The 7,398-nt window shown below is 33.3% G+C and overlaps 1 pseudogene; it reads left to right on the forward strand.

Moving 5' to 3' along the window:
• The first annotated feature begins 3,325 nt into the window (after positions 1–3,325).
• Positions 3,326–6,493, forward strand: LOC107849031 (annotated as a pseudogene).
• Positions 6,494–7,398: the final 905 nt, after the last annotated feature.

Raw genomic sequence — 7,398 nt, forward strand, 5'->3', positions numbered from 1 at the left:
TATAATCATTCCCTAATACAAAGTAATAGGTGCCATGGTTTCTTTGTTTTTAGTCTTGGGTATTTAGGGGGTACTTAAAGAAGCGAATTTATGTTATAAGATTAATCTGAATTCACAAGGTTATGTCTTTGGTATGTTATTTAGAGAATCTTGTTCATGGTATTGTTAGACATATCACTAGTGGTCATATTGCTTGAATATTATTAGACATATCACTATTTGTTATATTGCTCGAATTTTTATTGTGCCATTGATTTCATTAACATGATTATCCCTGATTCGGAACACTTATTAACTTCTTTCTTGTTCTTTTTTTTCCTTGGCATGCACCCGCTCTGGAGTCTGGGAGTCTAAATGGACTCTTTCTCTTTTTGCATTTCATTGAATGGGCCAAGAAGGCCTCTCCTCTGAGTCGAACCCCAAAGAATGATTAAATGAATTGGATGTCATACGGATATAAGGAGTTGAAAGGAGAAGAGTGGGTTAAAATCCCCTCGAAGCGTCAAAGAGATTTGAACGTCTCATTGGCTTATTTATTCATTCGGTGGTTGTATTTATTTATTTAGTTTGTTATTTATTCATCTCAGCCTCGAAGCCAAAGTTGTATTTAATACAGGAGGAGCGGATTTAAGCCACAAAGGCTTTAAAATTAGACTAGGACAGGTGAAATGGGTTAAAAACCCAATTAGACTAGGACAAGACTTATTGGTTTGGGATCGATAGCCTAAATCATTACTTCTCCCCTTTCCCCTTTTCCTTTTTACTTGTTTACGTGTTTATTATGAACCTAGATAATTCCATATCTAAATCGCTAAAAACTGATTTTGCAAAACCTTTCCCTTAATCAATTAATATTCCAACAAAACAATTTTTCCAAAGTTAGTCAAAAGACGTTATCAAACAGTCCAGATAACCGTAAGTTAGCGGATGTTTTAGGTGCCTAACACCTTCCTAAAACGTTAATAGGAACCACTTATCTAGAATCTCTAACTTAAAATGATTTTTCTATTTTGGATCATTTGAAGTAACTATAAAGGTTTATTAATTCCTTTTCAAAATTAATTGGCGACTCTTAAAAAGTCAAAATTTCTGCAAAACAATATCAAACCAGTCCATTTAACCATTAGACTCCCAATTTCCATTAAAATTCAAAACCATGGCAACCAAGAGCATTCCAAATCCATTTATCCATTAATACAATGCAGTAATTCCAAAATATAAAATAAATTATACTCCCCCCGTTTCAAAAAGAATGACCTACTTTGACTTGGCACAAAGTTTAAGAAAATAAAGAAGACTTTTGAATCTTGAGACCTTAAATTGAATTTGTGTCAAATGTACCAAAATGCCCTTTAATCATGTGGCCCTAAATATGTCATGTGAAAAGTTAAAATTAAAGTATTGCCAAAAAAGAAAAGGGGTCATTCTTTTTTAAACGGACTAAAAAAGAAAGTAGATCATTCTTTTTTAAACAGAGGGAGTATAAAAATCCATATTCAAAACCAAGTTTATAATGTGGGTTGAGGTTAATTCCATTATCAAGACGAAAATTCATCGATTTTGGTAAAACTCATGTCACCCACTTCAAATATTATAACAATGCATCAATTCAGTCTCAAAACCATCAATTAAAGCATGAATAATCTATTTAAAATATGAAAAAGTAATTCAAGTAATTACAACCAAAAACCCTCAACCCAATTTCAAAATCATCAACTCAAATAACATGTATATTCAATAAATTGATGCTACAATGTAAAATTTCAGTTAAGAGAAGAGAAACATGCCTGAAATATAAAAAAATTGAAGAAAATTCAAAGTTTAGAGCCTGAATGGTGAATTCCTTGTAAAATCTTTGAACTTTCTTGATTTGGGAGTTAAGGAGAGAAAATTTTAGTGTTTGATCTTGACAACTGAAGGAAAAGGGTTAATTTGGTGTTTTAAAGTCATTTAAGGGGTAAAGGATCAAAAAACTCCTCACCCCAAGTGCAAAAAATTAAAATGAATGAAAAATATATAGCAGCGTGGTACACCACTATCGTGAAGGGTAGCAGTATGCCACGCTCTTATCATGGAAGTTAAGTAGCGTGGCATGCCACTATTGCGGACCTACATTGCCTCAGAGTCCCAAAATGACCCCGAACCTTTTCCAAAAATTTTAAAATTTTTTCAAAACATTCTTTTAACATCTATCATTATAATTCAAAAAAAAAATAATTAACGTTACGCACACAAGAGGATCAAAAATAAAAATATCAAATTGTATGAGGTCTTATAGTTGCCCACGAGGTTGTTGGATTATTCCTAAATAGATGCTAGTAGTTAAGAATAAGAACCCAATAATTCAGGTGATAGCCCTCATTTTTAGAAATCCCTCCCCCTCTTTGTTGTTTTTTGTTAAAGTTGATGATACTAGGTTTTTGCTTGCAGATTAAAGTAGCACCTAAATAGGGACAAAATAAAGAGAAGAGTGATACAAGTGCAATGTCATTAGCAATGGAAGAAAAAGAACGATTATAAACTTTTTACAAAAGAGATTCTGTCACTTTCTATGTTTAAGGTATTGGAAATCTGTCCCCTTTACTTTTGCCCGTGAATCATTTTCTTTCCAATTAAATTTACAGTTGCTCTTTTAAGTATTAGGCTGGGATTCTGTCACCTGATTTTCATGCTTCTTTTGATGTTGTTATTATAGCCCACAATTGTTGTTGGACTATCGTTGAATAAAAAGTTACATGTTTTGAAAATTAGAAAATACTTTGAGGAAAACTTCACCCAAAGAGGTAGTATTTCTTCCATTACTAATTTATACTTATGCATAAATAGTTGAATAATCGGGGTTTTCCCTATTTCATTCGAGATAGTGGTATGGACTACGTATACTTTACCCTCTTCATATCCAATTTTGTAGAAATACACTGGATATACTGTAGTTGTCATTGTGTCTAAGAATTTGTGTGTTTTATTTTTAGCTTAAATTATATTGTTCTGGTGGTCAACCACATTTTACCTTATTTTATAATCGATATTGCAGATGCAGTAGGCTTGTTCTTCACTTTGTTACAGAATTAATTTTTGATTTCATCAATTGAATTTTTTATCCGATAATGCTATATAATAAATCAGGAAATTGCATGCCATAGACCTAATTATGGGTGTCTTTAGATATTTGACCCTAAATAAGAATGTCTTTGAAGAATAGCCTTCCTTACTTTTAAATTTACTAAAAGTACCATTTTTCCCCTCCAATTAGTCTCTTCATTCCTTAAGAATTTCATAATCCATCCAAATTCCAAAATGAAAAAAAAATTAATCACAAAAAATCATGGGTGGTGGTTGAGCATTCAGAGCAGCGGTGAAAGTCGCCGGAGTCACCATCACAAATAGCAAATTCCATTCCGTTACAATGGAGCATCCAGTTTACACCACCACACGTAATGTTGCCCGTCCAGTGTCCATTTTCGCTATATCATTGTCATTAGAAGATGTGAAGTCTAGCGGTTAACGATGGAGGCGGAGGAGGATTACCCGATGTGTCGCCGATGCAAAAAGTGGTGGCGGAGTTTGATGACTGGGAGATGGCTAGCGGAGAGGAGGAAATAATGGTTAGTGTTGGTGAACCGTTACCGAGAGTTATGTTTGGTGGTGCTCCGTCTCTTCAGGAAGCTACTGAAGCTACTTTGAATCTCAAACACGCTCTCGAATAGTACGTGATTTACTATGCTATTGCAATTTTTAGTACTTTATGTATAGTTTTTGTAGATAATATCTTCATTTTATGTATACAATAGTGAATTAATTAAATTTATTTTAGGTTAGAAGATTAGTTAGATTGTTTCTCGTTAAACAAAATGTGATAAGTGAACGGAGGGAGTAGCATTATATCTAACTTCTGAAATTTAGTTTGTTAGTGCAACTTATACATCAAATATGATAATTTTATATTTGAAATAGTGAATTAATATAATTCAGTTTAGTTTCGAAGATTGGTTAAATTGATTCTCGTAAAATAAAACATGACAAGTAAAATAGAGTGGAGGGAGTAGTATCTGTTGTTATTGTTGATTTTGAAGTATTGGTTTTGGTGTGCCTGTGTTTTATAATCATAGAAATTGAAGTCTTTTGTAAAACTTAATGGTGTTTTGAGTGATTACTTAGTTGAATAATTTGAGCGACTAATAAAGTTACAATTTTTAATTAACACGCCTCTCAATTGTTTGCTCAATTAATTTTTATTCAGTAGAGTAAAATGAGACATATTGCAGCAAACTTTACAATGTTCAATTTAGTTCAAAGATCAGTTAAATTTACTCTAGTGAAACGGAACTTACTAAGTAAAAGTAAAGAGTGATCACTCAGTTGATTGATTTGATTGACAAATAAAGTTACAATTTTAATGAACATGCTTTTTCAATTGTCTCCCTAAGAAAATTTTTTCTAATTAGGATAATAAGGGATGTGTTGTACTTGCAAACTTGCAATGTTCGATTTGATGTTGCCTCGTTTTAATGTAACTTGGATTAGCCCAATATGAACTGAACTTTTGAAAAGGATCTACCTCTTAAAATCACAGCAAATTAGCATTGTGGGAGTTTATATGTATTAATCACAAGGAGTTAAGGCATTTTTGTTGTTAAGGGATATTGGATTAATTCAAAAAAATAGGTATTTTCAACTTATTGTGTCATAAAATATCATTCTCATTAGTATTATAGTTGGGTGACATTGTCAGAGTCCAAATACATTTTTTATGTGATAGTGTCAATGAAGATAGAAACTTAAGTTTTGGATTTGCAATAGATGAAGGAGATAATGAAAATGTTCTTGTCTATTTGGCTGTTGTTCTGTTCTTAATATTGGAGTGTTTAGTCTTTTCGTAATACTTTAGCCCCCAGAAGGCTTACGTCTGGGATTCGAAAGGCTATTGGATGTTGGTTGTGGTATATACTTCTCAATGTTACTCTGCGTACAAATGTTTATCTGTTCTAATAGATGATGTAAATGACTACTCACATAGTGTCAATTTTAAACTCTTCTTAAATTTGTAGGGTATATTTGTCTGGATCTGCTAATGAAGATGGTGGATCTTATGTATCCGGCTCGAGCACATCACTCTACTCCAAAGCTTGTGTTGTCAGCAAGACTGTAGTCATAAAGTCTGCATCGAAACATGCTACGCAGGAATTTAGGTTTCTAAATAAAACTCCTGCCACTCAGGTTTTCTTCTTTGTCATTTATGTTTACATGTTCTCTTAGTTTTCATATTCTATCTATTGTTGTATGTTCATGTATTTGAAACTGGATATAACAATTTTTTCTTTTAATGTTTTAGTATAAACCCTTACTAGGGGTGAGGAACAGATATGAATATGTTCAATTTGAACAAGTGAGAAGATCCAGTTAACAAAAACTGAACTAAATATTATAGTTGCAGCATAAAAAGTATAACTACTATATAATAAGCTGTGCCCTAATCCACTTGTGGCATCTCCTCAAACAAGGACTATTTTTTTTGGAATTGCGAGTGACTGTGAGAATTTAGAACTCTTCTTCCTTGTAAGTTTGCAATATGGTTTGCCTCATTTGATTTTTCTTTAGGTACCGCTTTTTTGATGTTGGCATCTGTAGAGGAGATATATCTGAGTTAAGTCCAATACTGATCTGTAACATAGTTAGATTTCTTAAGAAGCAGCAACATTTCGATTTCAAGATAACTCTTTATGGTGTCAAGTGTATAGTCCACTGTTATATCTAATTCTATTGTTTGGCGGATGGATGGTGTCATTAGCTTTCTTCATTCACATTTTAGCTTGAGGCATAAGCATGAAGTGGCTTAGATAGATTAGGCGTTGTAGATCTAAAAGTCCTCTGAAGTAATTTTTTATCCATTTTCTTGGATTTAATGATGTTGCATTCTAGTGGACACTCCTAATAACTTAATGAACTCTTACGAGTGTGGTTTTAGTAGTGTATGAGGGTTACGAGTGTGCTAGGTTTGCTAATGTTGATTCCATTTTCCCCCCTCCCAGAGCGTTGTTGCTCCAATTGCCTGTGACCCAAATATGTGGAATGCGGTAATGCAAAATCCAGCCTTTCAAGAATTCCTCGACTCACAGAAAACCAATGAGAAATCTATGTCCTTGATTCTACTCAAATATTTCATAATGGTCAAGCTTCTTACTACAACACCATTTTCGCAGGTACATCATTACTAGACTCGGATCACAAGATAGATGAATTCGTTGCTGATGCTGATTCCTTTTCTTAGTCATCCCAAAAGAGTGTGTATTCCAAATCTGAGGTAGAAGAATCTAAATTTGGGAACTCTTTTACAAACTTTTTGTAGAATTTTACACGAACAATAACACAAACTGTAGTTGATATGATGAACAACTTGTCAGATTTCTTCAACAATCTCTTTGGAGGCAACAAGGTTTTCTTTAATGCTGATGGAAGTGCTAAATTAGGCGTTGTGGAGATGACATTGGGATAATCTTTCATGGGCTTAGAAGTCATGGTTATGATGGTGATTATCTCAAAACACGGTTAATCATGATATCTTCATAGTTATTGCTATTTGAATTCATCGAAGTTACATGGCCAAGTGTTACAGTTTCTTGTAGAATAGGTATTTAGGGTTTTATCAAGGGCTTTTCGCTGTGCAGGGCTTCCAATGACTTGTTGAAGAGTCTTGTAAATAAAATAAAGTTATTATAGACAATGCTTATGTCTTAGTTTCTTGTTTTTGTCGTCTAAATGACAATAAAGTTAGATTTGTTATAGAGATTATATACTTTGGGTACTTGTTACAGACACAAAATCCTCTGATTTGTCAACTCTCTTCATCATTGGCATCATGCTAATAAATTTATCCTTTAAGTAAATTAGTTTTGATGGCAGCGATGGTAGCTGTAATCTCTATAGTTTTTAAAATTTTCATCGTGATGTTAATTCTCTTCTCCTTGGTTTGAAGAACATCACGTGTGTGTATGTTGTGCCCGTGCGCTAGGGTGTACAAGTAATACATCTTCCCAAAAATTTATACTTCCAACACTGAGCTGCTACAACAGTTCAATTTTGTGCCACAGAAAGGTATAGTTTGTTCCTCTAGTGCTATGTATTTGAACTTTTCCATGGAAGATGTTTCGGTACTGTTGATGTCACATAAGCTGAGCTTGGGGAGAAGTGAACAAATATCAAATGCTTTATTTCCTTTGAATCTGTTGTATTCTATTGAACCATTACATTCAAATATATGCTGTATTACAAGCTACGAAGCTAAGTTACAGAGATCAAATTATACAAGTATTTTATGGCACATATTGTACAAATAATGACAGTTGAACCACCTTTGATGTCTAAGTCTAGCCTCTAGGGCAAGTGTTGTAGATCAACTGT

This window comes from Capsicum annuum, chromosome 8, assembly GCF_002878395.1.
Source record: "Capsicum annuum cultivar UCD-10X-F1 chromosome 8, UCD10Xv1.1, whole genome shotgun sequence".
Classification (NCBI taxonomy): Eukaryota; Viridiplantae; Streptophyta; class Magnoliopsida; order Solanales; family Solanaceae; genus Capsicum; species Capsicum annuum.